The sequence below is a fragment of the Mizuhopecten yessoensis genome, unplaced genomic scaffold, assembly GCF_002113885.1.
Source record: "Mizuhopecten yessoensis strain PY_sf001 unplaced genomic scaffold, ASM211388v2 scaffold9787, whole genome shotgun sequence".
Classification (NCBI taxonomy): Eukaryota; Metazoa; Mollusca; class Bivalvia; order Pectinida; family Pectinidae; genus Mizuhopecten; species Mizuhopecten yessoensis.
Genome location: NW_018408222.1, coordinates 151,965 through 175,310, shown reverse-complemented (window position 1 = coordinate 175,310; position 23,346 = coordinate 151,965). Strand labels below are relative to the sequence as shown.

Genomic DNA, 23,346 nt, shown 5'->3' with positions numbered 1-23,346 from the left:
TTCTGACCCTACAGGCAGTGGGCCCTGTACTGGTATAACTGTACACTCATTCTGACCCTACAGGCAGTGGGCCCTGTACTGATATAACTGTACACTCATTCTGACCCTACAGGCAGTGAGCCCTGTACTGATATAACTGTACACTCATTCTGACCCTACAGGCAGTGGGCCCTGTACTGATATAACTGTACACTCGTTCTGATCCTTCAGGCAGTGGGCCCTGTACTGATATAACTGTACACTCATTCTGACCCTACAGGCAGTGGGCCCTGTACTTTTTTTGCAGAACCACAGATCAACCAGTAAAATCTTGTAAATGATAACAATTTGTAACAAATATTGTATAGGACATTTAAATTTATTAACAGATCATTTAGAATCTTGTGTTAGACTCAAACATAGTGTAAATTTGAAAATCAATTCTAAATATTATGATTAATACCAAACTTTATAGTGATTGAAATCAAACATGTAAAGCAACTACATTGGGGGTGAGGTTTAGTTAGAAAACATGCATTGTCCTCCTATAAAGTTAAACTTTAAAAAAACATGCATTGCCCTCCTATAACGTTAAACTTAAAACAAACATGCATTGTCCTCCTATAAAGTTAAACTTAAAACAAACATGCATTGTCCTCCTATAAAGTTAAACTTAAAACAAACATGCATTGTACTCCTATAAAGTTAAACTTAAAACAAACATACATTGTCCTCCTATAACGTTAAACTTAAACAAAACATGCATTGTCCTCCTATAAAGTTAAACTTAAAACAAACATGCATTGTCCTCCTATAACATTACAATTAAAACAAACATGCATTGTCCTCCTATAACGTTAAACTTAAAACAAACATGCATTGTCCTCCTATAAAGTTAAACTTAAAACAAACATGCATTGTCCTCCTATAAAGTTAAACTTAAAACAAACATGCATTGTCCTCCTATAAAGTTAAACTTAAAACAAACATGCATTGTCCTCCTACAAAGTTAAACTTAAAACAAATATACATTGTCCTCCTATAATGTTAAACTTAAAACAAACATGCATTGTCCTCCTATAAAGTTAAACTTAAAACAAACATGCATTGTCCTCCTACAAAGTTAAACTTAAAACAAATATGCATTGTCCTCCTACAAAGTTAAACTTAAAACAAACATGCATTGTCGTCCTATAACGTTAAGCTTAAAACAAACATGCATTGTCCTCCTATAAAGTTAAACTCAAAACAAACATGCATTGTCCTCCTATAAAGTTGAACTTAAAACAAACATGCATTGTCCTCCTATAACGTTAAACTTAGAACAAACATGCATTGTCCTCCTATAAAGTTAAAGTTAAAACAAACATGCATTGTCCTCCTACAAAGTTAAACTTGAAACAAACATGCATTGTCCTCCTATAAAGTTAAACTCAAAACAAACATGCATTGTCCTCCTATAACGTTAAACTTAGAACAAACATGCATTGTCCTCCTATAAAGTTAAACTCAAAACAAACATGCATTGTCCTCCTATAACGTTAAACTTAGAACAAACATGCATTGTCCTCCTATAAAGTTAAAGTTAAAACAAACATGCATTGTCCTCCTACAAAGTTAAACTTGAAACAAACATGCATTGTCCTCCTATAAAGTTGAACTTAAAACAAACATGCATTGTCCTCCTACAAAGTTAAACTTGAAACAAACATGCATTGTCCTCCTATAAAGTTAAACTCAAAACAAACATGCATTGTCCTCCTATAACGTTAAACTTAGAACAAACATGCATTGTCCTCCTATAAAGTTAAACTCAAAACAAACATGCATTGTCCTCCTATAACGTTAAAATTAAAACAAACATGCATTGTCCTCCTATAACGTTAAAATTAAAACAAACATGCATTGTCCTCCTACAAAGTTAAACTTGAAACAAACATGCATTGTCCTCCTATAAAGTTAAACTCAAAACAAACATGCATTGTCCTCCTATAACGTTAAACTTAGAACAAACATGCATTGTCCTCCTATAAAGTTAAACTCAAAACAAACATGCATTGTCCTCCTATAAAGTTAAACTTAAAACAAACATGCAAGAAGAAACATTAAAAGAAAGAGGAAAACATGATGACCTCCTCCCAACCTCCAAAGAAAACATGATGACCTCCTCCCAACCTCCAAATAGAAATGATTTAAGTGTGTACGAGTTTCTTCCTCACATGTGGCACCCGTCTTCCTTCAAATCCATATCAGTACGTAGATTACCATGTAAGACAGTAAACAAGTCGATTAACACAACCTTAGATTTTCATGTTGGCTTTTTGTTTATCAATATACAAATACAGATTTCATTAGAAATACTTTGCTTTTACTTGTTCATAAAATTTCCTGATTATTTGTAAAAGTAGGGATTTGATCAAGTGATAGAAAAAATGCCATTTAACAGCATACAAAACCTTACACAGATAGAGAAAGTCTTTAATTATTATATCAAATTTGTGAACAATAGTTACGAGTTTATTTCTGACAGCCCCATATACTTGTACACATTTATTGGATTACTGGCCTTGTAATGTGATTGCTTAGCTCCACTATAGATTTACTTATACTGGTATCAGCAATGCTACATAATCCTGGGGAAGGCTTTTTGGTGGAGTGAGGGGTTTTAATTGATTTATTTACCATGATGTCTGTGCCAATGCTGGCAACATACAGGTACTGGTGGCTTTCAACGCACAATGTACAACTGCTGTAGGAATTAATGCAATTATTCTGTCATTGACACAGCAAGATCAACAGTTCAAATCACATTCTCCCTAAACAAAATGGTCTGTCAAGCACATTTTCTTTATGTCATCAGTTTAAGGTGAAGATATTTGTCTTTTTTAATAAGGGCTACATTCTGATTACAGCCTGCAAGCTTGGTAGAAATAATGATGACTTTCTAAACAAGGATCTGTCTACTGCTTTTACAAATCTGGATGATAATATTGCTTGTTTTCTAAAGATGAGGAACAATATTTTTTTCCAAACATGAGACACACCAGTTCCCTTCCGACTCCTAAGGGATGTATCAGACACAACAAAGTACCTCTGACTCCTCAGGGAGGTATCAGACACCTCAATATACCACAGACTCCTCAGGGAGGTATCAGACACCTCAATATACCACTGACTCCTAAGGGATGTATCAGACACCTCAATATACCACTGACTCCTCAGGGAGGTATCAGACACCTCAATATCCCACTGACTCTTCAGGGAGGTATCAGACACCTCAATATACCACTGACTCCTCAGGGCGGTATCAGCCACCTCAATATACCACTGCCTCCTCAGGGAGGTATCAGACACCTCAATATACCACAGACTCCTCAGGGAGGTATCAGACACCTCAATATCCCACTGACTCCTCAGGGAGGTATCAGACACCTCAATATACTTTGGACTCCTGAGGGAGGTATCAGACACCTCAATATACCACTGACTCTTCAGGGAGGAATCAGACACCTCAATATACCACTGACTCCTCAGGGGGGGATCAGACACCTCAATATACCACTGACTCCTCAGGGCGGTATCAGCCACCTCAATATACCACTGCCTCCTCAGGGAGGTATCAGACACCTCAATATACTTTGGACCCCTCAGGGAGGTATCAGACACCTCAATATACCACAGACTCCTCAGGGAGGTATCAGACACCTCAATATACCACAGACTCCTCAGGGAGGTATCAGACACCTCAATATTCCACTGACTCCTCAGGGGGGTATCAGACACCTCAATATACCACTGACTCCTCAGGGGGGGATCAGACACCTCAATATACCGCTGACTCCTCAGGGAGGTATCAGACACCTCAATATACTTTGGACTCCTCAGGGAGGTATCAGACACCTCAATATCCCACTGACTCCTCAGGGAGGTATCAGACACCTCAATATCCCACTGACTCCTCAGGGAGGTATCAGACACCTCAATATCCCACTGACTCCTCAGGGAGGTATCAGACACCTCAATATACCGCTGACTCCTCAGGGAGGTATCAGACACCTCAATATACCCCTGACTCTTCAGGGAGGTATCAGACACCTCAATATACCACTGTCTCCTCAGGGGGGTATCAGACACCTCAATATACTTTGGACTCCTGAGGGAGGTATCAGACACCTCAATATACCACTGACTCTTCAGGGAGGAATCAGACACCTCAATATACCACTGACTCCTCAGGGCTGTATCAGACACCTCAATATACCACTGACTCCTCATGGAGGTATCAGACACCTCAATATACCACTGACTCTTCAGGGAGGGATCAGACACCTCAATATACCACTGACTCCTCAGGGGGGGATCAGACACCTCAATATACCACTGACTCCTCAGGGAGGTATCAGACAACTCAATATACCACTGACTCTTCAGGGAGGTATCAGACACCTCAATATACCACTGACTCTTCAGGGAGGGATCAGACACCTCAATATACCACTGACTCCTCAGGGCGGTATCAGACACCTCAATATACCACTGACTCCTCATGGAGGTATCAGACACCTCAATATACCACTGACTCTTCAGGGAGGCATCAGACACCTCAATATACCACTGACTCCTAAGGGGGGTATCAGACACCTCAATATACCGCTGACTCCTCAGGGAGGTATAAGACACCTCAATATACCACTGACTCTTCAGGGGGGGTTTCAGACACATCAATATACTTTGGACTCCTCAGGGAAGCAGCTAGCAGTGTTTCTCTTGACTTTTCAGAGTGGCCTCTGACAAAACATTTCCTCTGAAGCTTCCTATTTTAATCATTTTTAGGTCACCTGAGACAAAGTCTCAAGTGACCTATCGCGGCATCCGTCGTTCATCGTCCGTCGTGCGTCTGTAAACAATTTACATTTTGACTTCTCCTCCAAAACCCCTGAACCAATTTCAATGAAATTTTGCAGAAACCTTCCATGGCCAAAGGTCAACAAAAACAGCTGCTGGTTTGGTCCCCAGCCACCAGGGGCCTGAGGGGCAGGGCCAAAAAGGGTCAAATTGACTAAAATTTCAAAAATCTACTTATCAAGACTCAGATATGGTAGATTCAAATACTCTTCATAGATGGAAGGGTATTAAGGTGCTTTACCAAAACTTTGAATTTCTTGACCTTGTGGCCTCACGTTTTTCCCCTGGGGAGGGGGCAAACTTTACTGTAGTTTATTAGCTCACCTGGCATGAAGGGCCAAGTGAGCTTATGGCATGGTGCGGCGTCCGTCGTCCGTCTGTCAACATTTTACTTTAAACATTTTCTTCTCAGTAACCAAAAGGCCTAGGGTGATGGTATTTGGCCAGAAGCATGCTGGGATGAAGGGCTACCAAGTTGTCCAAATAAATGACCTTCATCCATTTTCAAGGTCACAGGGGTCAAATATGTTAAATTCTTTAAACAACTTCTTCTGAATAGCCTAGAGGCATAGGGTGATGATATTTGGCCAGAAGCATGCTGGGATGAAGGGCTACCAAGTTTGTTCAAATAAATGACCTTCATCCATTTTCAAGGTCACAGGGGTCAAATATGTTAAATTCCTTAAACAACTTCTTCTGAATAACCAAGAGGCATAGGGTGATGATATTTGGCCTGTAACATGCTGGGATAAAGGGCTACCAAGTTTGTTCAAATACATGACCTTGACTTATATTCTAGGTCACAGGGGTCAAATATGTTCAAAACATTTAAACAACTTCTTCTGAATAACCAATAGGCCTAGGGTGCTTAAATTTGGCCAGTAACATGCTGGGATGAAGGGCTACCAAGTTTGTTTAAATAAATGACCTTCATTCATTTTCAAGGTCACAGGGGCCAAATATGTTTAAAACCTTTAAACAACTTCTTCTGAATAACCAAAATGCCCAGGGTGATGATTTTTAGCCAGTAGAATGCTGGGATGAAGGGCTACCAAGTTTGTTTAAATAAATGACCTTGACCAACTTTCAAGGTCACATGTGTCAAATGTCTTAAAATCTTCAATCAACTTCTTTTCAATAATCAAAAGGCCCAGGGTACTGATATTTGGCCTGTAGCATTCAGGGCTAACAAATTTGTTCAAATTAATGACCTTGACCCACTTTCAACCTAATGTCATTGTTTGACATTCAAGGTCACACTGATATTCTGCCTGTAACTGTATTTTAGTCCACTTTTAAGATTACAAGTGTGAGAGTAATACCAGGTGAGCGATGCAGGCCCATTGGGCCTCTTGTATAGGGAAATCACATTTTGAACCAACATTTGTTTAATTTCCATTGGAAGTAATTCAATTTAGGTTAGCATTATCAGTAGGCTGATGGGTGGGGCCAAAAAGGGTTGAATTAACTGAAATTTCAAAAATCTTCTTCTCAAGACCCAGATATGGTAGAATCAAACACTCTTCATAGATGGAAGGGTCTTAAGGATTATTACCCTAGGGTCTCATGTTTACCCCCCTGGGGAAGGAGGGGGGGGGGGCAAAATTTATTATGGTTTATAATGGCAAATGGTACTTTGAATATTACATGTTAATAACTTGATTGGAATTATAACCCTGAGTTGACAGTTTGATACTATGAACATTTTGAGCCAGCCCTACCCTCAAGGGCTGTAGGGTGGGGCTCAAAGGAGTCAGTGTGCTAAAATTTCTTCATTTTCCTTGTTTAGAATCAGAGGTGCTAGTTTCAAATACTTTTTATTCTTAAGTCTGTATGCTAGATATTGAATAAGGTGGATTTATTGTTCTTTGTCACTTTGAATAATATTTCTGTTCATGTTAAAAAACAAATTCAACTCTCTGTATAAATATATCAGGTGACCGTTAAGGCCCATGGGCCTCTTGTTGAGGATACAATTGCTCAGATTCTAATGCTGAGAATTGTGAGTCACAAGGTTATAGAAAATGTATGCTGGGACTCCTGAGTAATAAGTTATAAAGTAGTACGCTTGGACTCCTGAGTCACAGGGTTATAAAGTATGCTTGGACTCCTGAGTCACAGGGTTATAAAGTAGTACGCTTGGACTCATGAGTCACAGGGTTATAAAGTAGTACGCTTGGACTAATGAGTCACAGGGTTATAAAGTAGTACGCTTGGACTAATGAGTCACAGGGTTATAAAGTAGTACGCTTGGACTAATGAGTCACAGGGTTATAAAGTAGTACGCTTGGACTCATGAGTCACAGGGTTATAAAGTAGTACGCTTGGACTACTGAGTCACAGGGTTATAAAGTAGTACGCTTGGACTACTGAGTCACAGGGTTATAAAGTAGTACGCTTGGACTAATGAGTCACAGGGTTATAAGTAGTACGCTTGGAATCCTGAGTCACAGGGTTATAAAGGAGTACGCTTGGAATCCTGAGTCACAGGGTTATAAAGGAGTACGCTTGGAATCCTGAGTCACAGGGTTATAAAGGAGTACGCTTGGAATCCTGAGTCACAGGGTTATAAAGGAGTACGCTTGGAATCCTGAGTCACAGGGTTATAAAGGAGTACGCTTGGAATCCTGAGTCACAGGGTTATAAAGGAGTACGCTTGGAATCCTGAGTCACAGGGTTATAAAGTAGTACGCTTGGAATCCTGAGTCACAGGGTTATAAAGGAGTACGCTTGGAATCCTGAGTCACAGGGTTATAAAGTAGTATGCTTGGAATCCTGAGTCACAGGGTTATAAAGTAGTACGCTTGGACTAATGAGTCACAGGGTTATAAAGTAGTACGCTTGGACTAATGAGTCACAGGGTTATAAGTAGTACGCTTGGAATCCTGAGTCACAGGGTTATAAAGGAGTACGCTTGGAATCCTGAGTCACAGGGTTATAAAGGAGTACGCTTGGAATCCTGAGTCACAGGGTTATAAAGTAGTATGCTTGGAATCCTGAGTCACAGGGTTATAAAGTAGTACGCTTGGACTCCTGAGTCACAGGGTTATAAAGTAGTATGCTTGGAATCCTGAGTCACAGGGTTATAAAGTAGTACGCTTGGACTACTGAGTCACAGGGTTATAAAGTAGTACGCTTGGAATCCTGAGTCACAGGGGTATAAAGTAGTATGCTTGGCCTCCTGAGTCACAGGGTTATAAAGTAGTATGCTTGGAATCCTGAGTCACAGGGATATAAAGTAGTTTGCTTGGAATCCTGAGTCACATGGTTATAAAGTAGTACGCTTGGAATCCTGAGTCACAGGGGTATAAAGTAGTATGCTTGGCCTCCTGAGTCACAGGGTTATAAAGTAGTATGCTTGGAATCCTGAGTCACAGGGTTATAAAGTAGTATGCTTGGACTCGAGAGTCACAGGGTTGTAAAGAAGTATGCTTGGACTCGAGAGTCACAAGGTTATAGAAGTAGTTTATTTATTACATTTTTACCAGTGAAATATTGAAAATTATCCCTTCTATAAAAGTGATATTTTTCACATATTTTTTCACTAAAATATCACTTTTTCAGATTTGACCAATCAAAACACTGATTACTTACTACAACGGGAAAAATTACAAGCTGCCCATCTGGTCAAAGGCTGGTTAGCTTATGCCCAGAATTATCAGATATGTTACCTATCATTGGGGAACTATTCTCTGGAGGAAACACAACATTTAATTCCACAGTTAACTTTCATTGTAGGGATCCAGCAGACTATGCAGGACAGCATATTCTATCTGTTTGAAACACAGTGTCAGCTTCTCCAAGTCAGGCTAAGCGATTGGTAGAAAGTATAAGAGAACCAGGGTCGTTTCTGACAGTGATAAAGTATAGCTTACATGGGTGTTGTTAATATTTGACCATCAGGATAAGTGGTGACACAACAACTGCCCACCATTATAGATTTGGCACTTATCAACAATGCGTAGTGTTCTGAGTTGATGACGGGACTTAATGATATTGTGATAGTAATTTTGCATGAAGGGAGGACTCTATTTTGCTTTATGTGTCGCTTCCCGTACCGGGGTAGGCTTTCGTACAAAAAAATATGTAACAAATAGAATATCTATGTAACAGAGCGCATGATTAATTAAATATAAATCACTGCCTCCGCTAAGGATCGAACCAGGGACCTCTGGCTTACTAGTCCTACGCTCAACAGATCGAGCTAAAGAGAAGTTCTCTATAGCCGAGCGATATATTGTGGCTAGTATTTACCAGGGTTACATCTAACTGTGTCTTCAGTAATACCAAATATATCTGAAGAGTGTGGCTAATATTTTGATATCTTTCATGAGTGCTGCGATGTCCTCTATGTATAATATATATTTATAGTGATACGTCAGTTCCTTATCAATTCAATTGAAATAATTAACCTTGGACCAAACTCTAGAATAATATTTAATGAAACAATAAATGTATTGAAATTTAGATAAAAGATCAAAAAAAATAATTTCAGGCAACCTGATAAAGCTGACCAATTACGCCGGACAAGAAATTGATCATTGGGAAGGATCTAGAATAATTTGACGTTATCATTATATAACTGTTAAATATTTGAATGCATTCAGTACTTCGTATAGAACAATAATTCCCATATCTTATTTAAATAAAAACATTCTTGAAATGCCCCCCAAGTAACTCTGTTGGATGTGAAGGAATTCAAATAAAACCTGGTATTTTATTATACCAGTAAAAAGTTTGATTCTCACTGTGTGGAGACGTACGGATCAATAATTTACGGGGTTTCTTTCTTAAGTTCTTTAGACAAATCAAATTACAGTGTGGACACATGAAGAATTCGGGTCAGGTCAGACATTGTAATTTGAAACCTGGAGTGTACCTGATGAGGATTTCCTATACCCCTCTCCGCCTAGACCGTGGTGATAGTGTCTTATACCAACAAAGGAGGTATAAACAAGTCAGAATCACTTCTCATGTATACTGGAGGCAACACTCCCTACTGTGTCTAGGAACAACAGAGTGTATGTCTCCTGGTACAGTTAATGGAGAATTATAGTGTCTTTTGATGTGTTAGTTGTCTGCATTGTAGTATCAACAGGTAAACTTAGTGTCTTGTGGTGCCTTAACTTTCTTCTGGTGGTTTGTAGTGATTTAAGGTCTAATGTAGTACCTCCTGGTGTTTTGTTATGTCTTCTGGTACATTATAGTGTCACCTTGTACATTATAGTGTCATCTGGTACATTATAGTGTTGTCTCATACATTATAGTGTCTTCTGGTACATTATAGTGTTGTCTCATACATTATAGTGTCTTCTGGTACATTATAGTGTTATCTCATACATTAAAGTGTCTTCTGGTACATTGAAGTGTTGTCTCATACATTAAAGTGTCTTCTGGTACATTATAGTGTTGTCTCATACATTAAAGTGTCTTCTGGTACATTGAAGTGTTGTCTCATACATTAAAGTGTCTTCTGGTACATTGAAGTGTTGTCTCATACATTAAAGTGTCTTCTGGTACATTGAAGTGTTGTCTCATACATTAAAGTGTCTTCTGGTACATTGAAGTGTTGTCTCATACATTAAAGTGTCTTCTGGTACATTGAAGTGTTGTCTCATACATTAAAGTGTCTTCTGGTACATTGAAGTGTTGTCTCATACATTAAAGTGTCTTCTGGTACATTGAAGTGTTGTCTCATACATTAAAGTGTCTTCTGGTACATTGAAGTGTTGTCTCATACATTATAGTGTCTTCTGGTATATTGAAGTGTTGTTTCATACATTAAAGTGTCTTCTGGTACATTATAGTGTTGTCTCATACATTATAGTGTCTTCTGGTACATTATAGTGTCTTCTGGTATATTGAAGTGTTGTTTCATACATTAAAGTGTCTTCTGGTACATTATGATGTTGTCTCATACATTATAGTGTCTTCTGGTACATTATAGTGTCTTCTGGTATATTGAAGTGTTGTTTCATACATTAAAGTGTCTTCTGGTACATTATGATGTTGTCTCATACATTATAGTGTCTTCTGGTACATTATAGTGTCTTCTGGTATATTGAAGTGTTGTTTCATACATTAAAGTGTCTTCTGGTACATTATGATGTTGTCTCATACATTATAGTGTCTTCTGGTACATTATAGTGTCTTCTGGTATATTGAAGTGTTGTTTCATACATTAAAGTGTCTTCTGGTACATTATGATGTTGTCTCATACATTATAGTGTCTTCTGGTACATTATAGTGTCTTCTGGTATATTGAAGTGTTGTCTCATACATTAAAGTGTCATCTGGTACATTATAGTGTTGTCTCATACATTATAGTGTCTTCTGGTACATTATAGTGTTGTCTCATACATTATAGTGTCTTCTGGTACATTATAGTGTTGTCTCATACATTATAGTGTCTTCTGGTACATTATAGTGTTGTCTCATACATTATAGTGTCTTCTGGTACATTATAGTGTTGTCTCATACATTAAAGTGTCTTCTGGTACATTGAAGTGTTGTCTCATACATTATAGTGTCTTCTGGTACATTGAAGTGTTGTCTCATACATTATAGTGTCTTCTGGTACATTATAGTGTTGTCTCATACATTATAGTGTCTTCTGGTACATTATAGTGTTGTCTCATACATTAAAGTGTCTTCTGGTACATTGAAGTGTTGTCTCATACATTATAGTGTCTTCTGGTACATTGAAGTGTTGTCTCATACATTATAGTGTCTTCTGGTACATTATAGTGTTGTCTCATACATTATAGTGTCTTCTGGTACATTATAGTGTTGTCTCATACATTATAGTGTCTTCTGGTACATTATAGTGTTGTCTCATACATTAAAGTGTCTTCTGGTACATTGAAGTGTTGTCTCATACATTATAGTGTCTTCTGGTACATTATAGTGTTGTCTCATACATTAAAGTGTCTTCTGGTACATTATAGTGTTGTTTCATACATTATAGTGTCTTCTGGTACATTATATTGTTGTCTCATACATTATAGTGTCTGCTGGTACATTATAATGTTGTCTCATACATTAAAGTGTCTTCTGGTACATTATAATGTACCAGAAGACACTATAGTGTTGTTTCATACATTATAGTGTCTTCTGGTACATATAGTGTTGTCTCATACATTTTAGTGTCTTCTGGTACATTATAGTGTCATCTTGTACGTTATAGTGTCATCTGGTACATTATAGTGATGTCTCATACATTATGGTGTCTTCTGGTACATTATAGTGTTGTCTCATACATTATAGTGTCACCTTGTACATTATAGTGTCATCTGGTACATTATAGTGTTGTCTCATACATTATAGTGTCTTCTGGTACATTATAGTGTTGTCTCATACATTATAGTGTCTTCTGGTACATTATTGTGTCATCTTGTACGTTATAGTGTCATCTGGTACATTATAGTGATGTACTATTCTTGTACATTATAGAGTACAGTGTCATCTCATACATTATAGTGTCTCCTGGTACATTATTGTGTCACCTTGTACATTATAGCATCTTCTGCTACATTTTAGTGTCTTCTCATACATTAAAGTGTCTTTGGTACATATTAGTTTCTTTTTGTGCATCATAGTGTCTTCTTGTACATAATAGTATCATCTCATACTGTATGAGATGACACTATAATGTACAAGGTGACACTATAATGTACAAGATAGCACTATAATGTACCAGAATACACTATAATGTATGAGATGACACTATAATGTATGTATGATAGTGTCATCTCATAAATTATAGTGTCTTCTGGTACATTATAGTGCTATCTTGTACATTATAGTGTCACCTTGTACATTATAGTATCATCTTGTACATTATAGTGTCACCTTGTACATTATAGTATCATCTTGTACATTATAGATTACAGTCAAATAGTCAAGGTCACAGGGGTCAAATATTTTTAAAACCTTTAAACAACTTCTTCTCAATAACCAAGAGGCCTAGAATGATGATATTTGGCAAGTAGCATGCTAGGATGAAGGTCTACCAAGTTTGTTCAAATGAATGACCTTGACAAATATTCAAGGTCACAATGTTGAAATATGTTTAAAACATTTAAACAACTTCTTCTCAATAATCAAAAGTCCTAGGATAATGATATTTGGCCAGTAGCATGCTGTGATGAAGGGCTACCAAGTTTGTTCAAATGAATGACCTTGAAGTATATTTAAGGTCACAGGGGTCAAATATGTTTAAAAAAACCACTTTAAACGACTTCTCAATTAGCAAAAGGCCAAGGGTGATGTTATTTGGCCATTAACAGGCTGGGATGAAAGGCTACCAAGTTTGTTAAAATGAATGACCTTCACCCATATTCAAGGTCACAGTGGTCCATATATGTTTGAATCTTTAAATAACTTGTTCTGTATAACCAAAAGGTCCAGGGTAAAGATATTTTGGCAAAAGCATGCTGGGTTGGAAGACTATCAAATTTGTTCAACCTAATGTCCTTGTTCGACATTCAAGGTCACAGGCGTCATATGTTTAAATAGGTTCTTATGAATTAAGCACTGATATACTGCCTCTAGCTGTATTTTAGTCCACGTGTAAGATCACAAGTGTGAGATTAATACCAGGTGAGCGATTCAGGGTCATTGGGCCTCTTGTTAATTGTCTGCTGGTGTGTTAAGTGTCTTCTGGTTTGGCAATTGTCTCCTGGTGTGTTAAGTGTCTCCTGGTGTGTTAAGTGTCTCCTGGTGTGTTAAGTGTCTCCTGGTTTGTTAATTGTCTCCTGGTGTGTTAAGTGTCTTCTGGTGTGTTAAGTGTCTCCTGGTGTATTAAGTGTCTACTGGTTTGGTAATTGTCTCCTGGTGTATTAAGTGTCTTCTGGTTTGGCAATTGTCTCCTGGTGTGTTAAGTGTCTTCTGGTGTGTTAAGTGTCTCCTGGTGTATTAAGTGTCTCCTGGTGTATTAAGAGTCTTCTGGTGTATTAAGTGTCTTCTGGTTTGGTAATTGCCTCCTGGTGTGTTAAGTGTCTCCTGGTGTGGTAAGTGTCTCCTGGTGTATTAAGTGTCTTCTGGTGTATTAAGTGTCTCCTGGGGTATTAAGTGTCTTCTGGTGTATTAAGTGTCTCCTCGTGTATTAAGTGTCTCCTGGTGTATTAAGTGTCTTCTGGTGTGTTAAGTGTCTTCTGGTGTATTAAGTGTCTCCTGGGGTATTAAGTGTCTTCTGGTGTATTAAGTGTCTTCTGGTTTGGTAATTGCCTCCTGGTGTGTTAAGTGTCTCCTGGTGTATTAGGTGTCTTCTGGTGTGTTAAGTGTCTCCTGGTGTGTTAAGTGTCTTCTGGTTTGTTAAGTGTCTCCTGGTGTGTTAAGTGTCTCCTGGTGTGGTAAGTGTCTCCTGGTGTATTAAGTGTCTTCTGGCGTATTAAGTGTCTCCTGGTGTATTAAGTGTCACCTGGTGTATTAAGTGTCTTCTGGTGTGGTAAGTGTCTCCTGGTGTATTAAGTGTCTCCTGGGGTATTAAGTGTCTCCTGGTGTATTAAGTGTCACCTGGTGTATTAAGTGTCTTCTGGTGTGGTAAGTGTCTCCTGGTGTATTAAGTGTCTTCTGGTGTGGTAATTGTCTCCTGGTGTGTTAAGTGTCTCCTGGTGTGGTAAGTGTCTCCTGGTGTATTAAGTGTCTTCTGGTGTGTTAAGTGTCTTCTGGTGTATTAAGTGTCTCCTGGTGTGTTAAGTGTCTCCTGGTGTGGTAAGTGTCTCCTGGTGTATTAAGTGTCTTCTGGTGTATTAAGTGTCTTCTGGTTTGGTAATTGTCTCCTGGTGTGTTAAGAGTTTTCTGGTTCAGTGTTGTCTCCTGGTGATTGTAGTAACTTGCAGGTGATAACAGTACAAACACTTGATGTTGTGAATGCCATTTAGTATGCAGCTGCCTGCTAAGATTTCGACTTTCATAACCAGTGGATTCTATCTTGTAATAAATAGTTAAGTAGCTGATATATAGCTATTATATTGGTGAATAGAACGTCTGTGTATGTTAAGTTGTATAGGGATTTCAACAGATCCCAAGGGACCTGTATGGTGAGGGCAAGTACAGGAGTACTCAATACATACCAAATTGGGTTCCATAACAGACTGTGCAGCAATTGGCTGTGGTTGTTTAAGTGTAATCACATTGGATTCACTGTCAATGAATGTTTATAAAAGATGTTGATTATATCCCTGTTTCATGTAACTCTACCGACCGTTTTTTCTGCACTGGGTCTGATGTATGGAAAGCACCAGGTACAGATGATAAACTGGAAGTGAGGAGTGCTCTACCACACAACCTAGAGAGTTATTTCATCCCTATCCAAACACATCAGTGTCAAATTCAATTTTGTAATACTATTTCACCTGGAGTAACCAGATTTGGTATGCAAGTACATTTTGGGATAGCAGAGCGTCAAGTAAAAATGTAGGTCACTGTGACCTATGCAGGACCTTTCACCTTGTCCTTTCTAACAATTTGGCTGAGACATGTCTTCTGTATTAATTCACTTGGAGTATACGTAGCCAGATTTGGTATATAAGTATGCCTTGGCTGGCGGAGTGCTGAGTACAAGAAGTGTTTCACTGTTACCTATATTATGAGATAGGTGTACGAATGGGTAAATGAAGAAATCATTACCAGTAGGGGACTGAGGATTACTTAATAAAGTTTGCCTTATTTTATATAAAATCTTAATGTGTTCCTCAACCAATCCAATTATATAAAAGATTCTCAAATTTTAATTCAATTCTGAAAAATTTTCATTCTTTCTAGTCATACAGAAGATGAATTCTCTTGATTTTGTATCAAATCTAACACATTTCTCCTACAAAAGATGAATTCTCTTAAATTTATATCAAATCTAACACATTTCTCATACAAAAGATGAATTCTCTTAATTTTATATCAAATCTAACACATATCTCCTACAGAAGATGAATTCTCTTAATTTATATCAAATCTAACACATTTCTCATCCTTTCTAGTCATATAATATATTTAATTCTCAACTTTTATATCAAATCTTACACATTTCTCATCCTTTAGGGTTATAAAGAAGAATTAATCTCCAAACTTTATACTAAATCTGACTCATTTCTCACCCTTAGTGATCTGTAAGGGTTTGTAGAGACAGTGATCTGTAAGGGTTTGTAGAGACAGTGATCTGTAAGGGTTTGTAGAGACAGTGATCTGTAAGAGTTTGTAGAGACAGTGATCTGTAAACTGTTAGGGGCTGTGTCTTCGGTGTTAATTCAGCTGTTTATGTTAGTCCCGCCAGCTTCACACATCGACACATACACAAATATTGGAGTATGTGCCTTACCAGATGCACGTCTTTAGTTCATCTTCATGTAGTCTCATTGCAGTGTTTGGGCCCTTACCAAGATTTCTAAAAAGATGCACTGTTAAATTTGAATGCTAAAAAACGGATGGTTTACTGAAAAAGTCTAAATATAGTTACTGCAACTTGTTTATCTATTGAATGGTTTTACATACAGAATGGTTTATAAATCGTATACCGATGGTCAGATGGCACTGTGAAAAGTATACTTGCCTATCACCAAGACGACTGGGGTTCAATTCCCCTAAACAGGAAGATGCCTGCTGGCCATTTAGGTTTTCTCCCACATGAAGATCTTGTCAACAACAGTAATTAATATAACTTGATGAAATTTGTTTCATATTTGTGTTGTTAGATGAATACATTTTATTTTGTATGTTATAAATCTCACAAAAGTCATAGTGACAATGATATACGAAAAGTTTGCTGGTTTTGAGGTTTAATGCTTATCATATGTAATAACTTCTTATATCACCTTATATATCTTGTTTATTGGAATACTTATAATAGAAGCTAAGTAAGAAATACTTGAAGGATTGATTAATGCTGAAGAGGTAATTGGTATTTGATTGCCTGAAGAAATCATAATAATAATTTGAGGTTCTTATATACGGCTTTATCACAACCTAGTTCATGGTTATAGAGCCTTTGAAACCAGCCAATGTCTTTCTCAACTCCCTGGGGAGCATACAGCAGGTGCTGCCATTTCGGCACTCACAACTAGCATTCAACAATTCTAGCACTGCCCAACCACTTACTCATTTACAGCCGAGTAGACTGGAACAAGCAGAGTTTAAGTATCTTGCTCAAAGATACAACACAATGCCGTGCCGTGACTCGAACCCGCAACCCTTCGGTCACAAGCCCAGTGTCCTACCATTAAACTACCGTGCCTCCTATAATAAAAGCAGGCCTATTTGTGACTCGAACCCGCAACCCTTCGGTCACGAGCCCAGTGTCCTAGCTACCACTAGACTACCGTGCCTCCTATAATACAAGCAGGCCTATTTGTGAAGTTGTGAAAAATAGAGGTATTCTGCCATACTCTTGAAATATTTCAATTGGAAACCATTAAACATATTTATCCCTAGAAAACATTGCAGATTAAATCAGGGTATATATATGTCATACAAATTACATTTATGTCTGGAAAGTGAAATATTTCTCTGAAACTTGAAAATATACAGATTTGAAACAGAATGTATAAAGATCTAATCATTATCAAAGGTAATAATATTAATTGTGATGATCATTGTCATCATAGACATCATTTACCTTAGATGTTGTGATCATCTATTACTAATTAAAATTGTTAAATAGTTCCAGGGATAGAGCCAACATGGTTTCGCTTACTTAGGTATAGTTTCAGGGATAGAGCCAACATTGTTTCTCTTACTTAGGTATAGTTCCAGGGATAGAGCCAATACCGTTTCCCTTACTTAGGTATAGTTCCAGGAATAGAGCCAACACTGTTTCTCTTACTTAGGTACCGTTCCAGGGATAGAGCCAACGCCGTTTCCCTTACTTAGGTATAGTTCCAGGGATAGAGCCAATACCGTTTCCCTTACTTAGGTATAGTTCCAGGGATAGAACCAACACTGTTTCTCTTACTTAGGTATAGTTCCAGGGATAGAGCCAACACTGTTTCCCTTACTTAGGTATAGTTCCAGGGATAGAACCAACACTGTTTCTCTTACTTAGGTATAGTTCCAGGGATAGAGCCAACACTGTTTCTCTTACTTAGGTATAGTTCCAGGGATAGAGCCAACACTGTTTCTCTTACTTAGGTATAGTTCCAGGGATAGAGCCAACACTGTTTCTCTTACTTAGGTATAGTTCCAGGGATAGAGCCAACACTGTTTCTCTTACTTAGGTATAGTTCCAGGGATAGAGCCAACACTGTTTCTCTTACTTAGGTATAGTTCCAGGGATAGAGCCAACACTGTTTCTCTTACTTAGGTATAGTTCCAGGGATAGAGCCAACACTGTTTCTCTTACTTAGGTATAGTTCCAGGGATAGAGCCAACACTGTTTCTCTTACTTAGGTATAGTTCCAGGGATAGAGCCAACACTGTTTCTCTTACTTAGGTATAGTTCCAGGGATAGAGCCAACACTGTTTCTCTTACTTAGGTATAGTTCCAGGGATAGAGCCAACACTGTTTCTCTTACTTAGGTATAGTTCCAGGGATAGAGCCAACACTGTTTCTCTTACTTAGGTATAGTTCCAGGGATAGAGCCAACACTGTTTCTCTTACTTAGGTATAGTTCCAGGGATAGAGCCAACACTGTTTCTCTTACTTAGGTATAGTTCCAGGGATAGAGCCAACACTGTTTCTCTTACTTAGGTATAGTTCCAGGGATAGAGCCAACACTGTTTCTCTTACTTAGGTATAGTTCCAGGGATAGAGCCAACACTGTTTCTCTTACTTAGGTATAGTTCCAGGGATAGAGCCAACACTGTTTCTCTTACTTAGGTATAGTTCCAGGGATAGAGCCAACACTGTTTCTCTTACTTAGGTATAGTTCCAGGGATAGAGCCAACACTGTTTCTCTTACTTAGGTATAGTTCCAGGGATAGAGCCAACACTGTTTCTCTTACTTAGGTATAGTTCCAGGGATAGAGCCAACACTGTTTCTCTTACTTAGGTATAGTTCCAGGGATAGAGCCAACACTGTTTCTCTTACTTAGGTATAGTTCCAGGGATAGAGCCAACACTGTTTCTCTTACTTAGGTATAGTTCCAGGGATAGAGCCAACACTGTTTCTCTTACTTAGGTATAGTTCCAGGGATAGAGCCAACACTGTTTCTCTTACTTAGGTATAGTTCCAGGGATAGAGCCAACACTGTTTCTCTTACTTAGGTATAGTTCCAGGGATAGAGCCAACACTGTTTCTCTTACTTAGGTATAGTTCCAGGGATAGAGCCAACACTGTTTCTCTTACTTAGGTATAGTTCCAGGGATAGAGCCAACACTGTTTCTCTTACTTAGGTATAGTTCCAGGGATAGAGCCAACACTGTTTCTCTTACTTAGGTATAGTTCCAGGGATAGAGCCAACACTGTTTCTCTTACTTAGGTATAGTTCCAGGGATAGAGCCAACACTGTTTCTCTTACTTAGGTATAGTTCCAGGGATAGAGCCAACACTGTTTCTCTTACTTAGGTATAGTTCCAGGGATAGAGCCAACACTGTTTCTCTTACTTAGGTATAGTTCCAGGGATAGAGCCAACACTGTTTCTCTTACTTAGGTATAGTTCCAGGGATAGAGCCAACACTGTTTCTCTTACTTAGGTATAGTTCCAGGGATAGAGCCAACACTGTTTCTCTTACTTAGGTATAGTTCCAGGGATAGAGCCAACACTGTTTCTCTTACTTAGGTATAGTTCCAGGGATAGAGCCAACACTGTTTCTCTTACTTAGGTATAGTTCCAGGGATAGAGCCAACACTGTTTCTCTTACTTAGGTATAGTTCCAGGGATAGAGCCAACACTGTTTCTCTTACTTAGGTATAGTTCCAGGGATAGAGCCAACACTGTTTCTCTTACTTAGGTATAGTTCCAGGGATAGAGCCAACACTGTTTCTCTTACTTAGGTATAGTTCCAGGGATAGAGCCAACACTGTTTCTCTTACTTAGGTATAGTTCCAGGGATAGAGCCAACACTGTTTCTCTTACTTAGGTATAGTTCCAGGGATAGAGCCAACACTGTTTCTCTTACTTAGGTATAGTTCCAGGGATAGAGCCAACACTGTTTCTCTTACTTAGGTATAGTTCCAGGGATAGAGCCAACACTGTTTCTCTTACTTAGGTATAGTTCCAGGGATAGAGCCAACACTGTTTCTCTTACTTAGGTATAGTTCCAGGGATAGAGCCAACACTGTTTCTCTTACTTAGGTATAGTTCCAGGGATAGAGCCAACACTGTTTCTCTTACTTAGGTATAGTTCCAGGGATAGAGCCAACACTGTTTCTCTTACTTAGGTATAGTTCCAGGGATAGAGCCAACACTGTTTCTCTTACTTAGGTATAGTTCCAGGGATAGAGCCAACACTGTTTCTCTTACTTAGGTATAGTTCCAGGGATAGAGCCAACACTGTTTCTCTTACTTAGGTATAGTTCCAGGGATAGAGCCAACACTGTTTCTCTTACTTAGGTATAGTTCCAGGGATAGAGCCAACACTGTTTCTCTTACTTAGGTATAGTTCCAGGGATAGAGCCAACACTGTTTCTCTTACTTAGGTATAGTTCCAGGGATAGAGCCAACACTGTTTCTCTTACTTAGGTATAGTTCCAGGGATAGAGCCAACACTGTTTCTCTTACTTAGGTATAGTTCCAGGGATAGAGCCAACACTGTTTCTCTTACTTAGGTATAGTTCCAGGGATAGAGCCAACACTGTTTCTCTTACTTAGGTATAGTTCCAGGGATAGAGCCAACACTGTTTCTCTTACTTAGGTATAGTTCCAGGGATAGAGCCAACACTGTTTCTCTTACTTAGGTATAGTTCCAGGGATAGAGCCAACACTGTTTCTCTTACTTAGGTATAGTTCCAGGGATAGAGCCAACACTGTTTCTCTTACTTAGGTATAGTTCCAGGGATAGAGCCAACACTGTTTCTCTTACTTAGGTATAGTTCCAGGGATAGAGCCAACACTGTTTCTCTTACTTAGGTATAGTTCCAGGGATAGAGCCAACACTGTTTCTCTTACTTAGGTATAGTTCCAGGGATAGAGCCAACACTGTTTCTCTTACTTAGGTATAGTTCCAGGGATAGAGCCAACACTGTTTCTCTTACTTAGGTATAGTTCCAGGGATAGAGCCAACACTGTTTCTCTTACTTAGGTATAGTTCCAGGGATAGAGCCAACACTGTTTCTCTTACTTAGGTATAGTTCCAGGGATAGAGCCAACACTGTTTCTCTTACTTAGGTATAGTTCCAGGGATAGAGCCAACACTGTTTCTCTTACTTAGGTATAGTTCCAGGGATAGAGCCAACACTGTTTCTCTTACTTAGGTATAGTTCCAGGGATAGAGCCAACACTGTTTCTCTTACTTAGGTATAGTTCCAGGGATAGAGCCAACACCGTTTCCCTTACTTCGGTTCGGTTGGTTATGTTTATTTCTTTGTTTGAAATCACCCGGTATGCAGGGCGATCGAAGAATAGGGAAAAATAAGTGTAAAAGTCAAACGCAACAAGCTTGGGATAAGTTGAGTTTCATTCAATTAGGAAACGTCTACACTAAAAATTATAAAATCATACAATTTCCAAAGCTGTTATTATTCTTTTACTTCTATTTTAAGTGATTTCACTGTTTAAAGTTAAGATCAATCATAGCTTGGATGTCTGTTTACAGGTCCAGTGGCCAAACTTAAAGAGATGACTTGTGTGGTAAAAATCACTTTATTTCACCGCTTTCAACATCCTCTGGGAAGGTTATTATTACCGTCTTACACAGCACTGTGTTACAGTTATAAGCAGTTAAAATAGTATGAAATTCTAATTTATATGAACATACAAATGGTTTATACTGAGATTAATTATTGTTAATTTGCAGTAATTGTATTTTCCAGCTCCATAGAGTATGGAATCGACAGCGAGAATTTAAGTCTTTCAGCAATCAGGACCATCAGAGTGCTTCGTCCACTTCGAGCTATAAACAGAATTCCCAGTAAGTAGACAATGGATCATACACTTCAGAATAAGGTTGGATGATGTACATTTTGCCTCTCAATCATGTTTATATTATAGCTACAAAACAGCTAACATTATTTACTCTGGAAAGCTTATAATCAACTTTTCTGATACCAGTATTAAACATTTTACACATCCATCTGCAGCAGTGGAGGGATGAAGGCAGTATTTTAGACAATGATCAGGAACTGACATCTGGAGTTAAAAAAAAGGTCCCTGTTAATGTTGGTTTCATTCTTTCTAAGATCATTATAACTTTTTATCACATAATGTACTATGTTATCCAGTGAATAGACCCATGTCATATTTGTTTGCGTATTAACCCATGTAATATCAACTATCAGCCCTTTGATTGGTTGTAAGATTCAATTGTTTCAATTGTGACGTCACGCCTAGGACAAGTACATGACGTCACAGACTTACGCACTGGAGTCAAAATGGCGGCTTTTTACATTTCATGGTTACATGAAAATTGTTGTTTTACACGAATAAATGCCACAAATCTTGATTATGTGATAAAAATGATCTTACACTCGTTTTCATTTAATATGAAATTTATGAAACTCGTCACAAATTTTTAGGTCACCTGAGACAAAGTCTCAAGTAGAATCAATACTCTTCATAGATGGAAGGGTCTTAAGGTGCTTTACCAAAATTGTGAATTTCTTGACCCTGGGGTCTCACGTTACCCCCTGGGGAGTGGGTAAACTTTACTATAGTTTATATAGGGAAATCACATTTTTGACCAACATTTGTTTAATTGCCATTGGAAGTAATTAAATTTTTGTAAGCATTACCAGAATTGGGTAGCAGTTTGATAGTATGCACATATGAGCCCTGACTGACCCCCTGGGCTGATGGGAGGGGCCAAAAAGGGTTGAATTGACTGAAATTTCAAAAATCTTCTTCTCAAGACCCAGATATGGTAGAATCAAACACTCTTCATAGATGGAAGGGTCTTAAGGTGCTCTACGAAAATTGTGAATTTCATGACCCTTGGGTATCACGTTTCCCTCTGGGGAGGGGGTAAACTTTACTATAGTTTATATAGGGAAATCACATTTTGGACTAACATTTGTTTAATTTTCATTGGAAGTAATTCAATTTGCGTTAGCATTATCAGTATTGGATAGCAGTTTGATGGTATGCACATATGAGCCCTGACTAACCCCCCTGGGCTGATGGGTGGGGCCAAAAAGGGTTGAATTGATGGAAATTTCAAAAAAAAAAATCTTCTCAAAGACCCAGATATGGTAGAATCAAACACTCTTCATAGATGGAAGGGTCTTAAGGTGCTCTACGAAAATTGTGAATTTCATGACCCTTGGGTATCACGTTTCCCTCTGGGGAGGGGGTAAACTTTACTATAGTTTATATAGGGAAATCACATTTTGGACCAACATTTGTTTAATTTTCATTGGAAGTAATTCAATTTG

The 23,346-nt window shown here is 38.3% G+C and overlaps 1 protein-coding gene across 1 annotated transcript in view; it reads left to right on the top strand.

Moving 5' to 3' along the window:
- LOC110458789 (voltage-dependent T-type calcium channel subunit alpha-1H-like) overlaps window positions 1-23,346 on the top strand; it is a 140,891-nt gene that overhangs the window by 24,742 nt on the left and 92,803 nt on the right. Inside the window, exon 2 of the mRNA XM_021510697.1 lies at window positions 21,790-21,887. The gene's annotated coding sequence lies outside the window, so the exon portion shown is untranslated. The remainder of the gene's footprint in view (window positions 1-21,789; window positions 21,888-23,346) is intronic.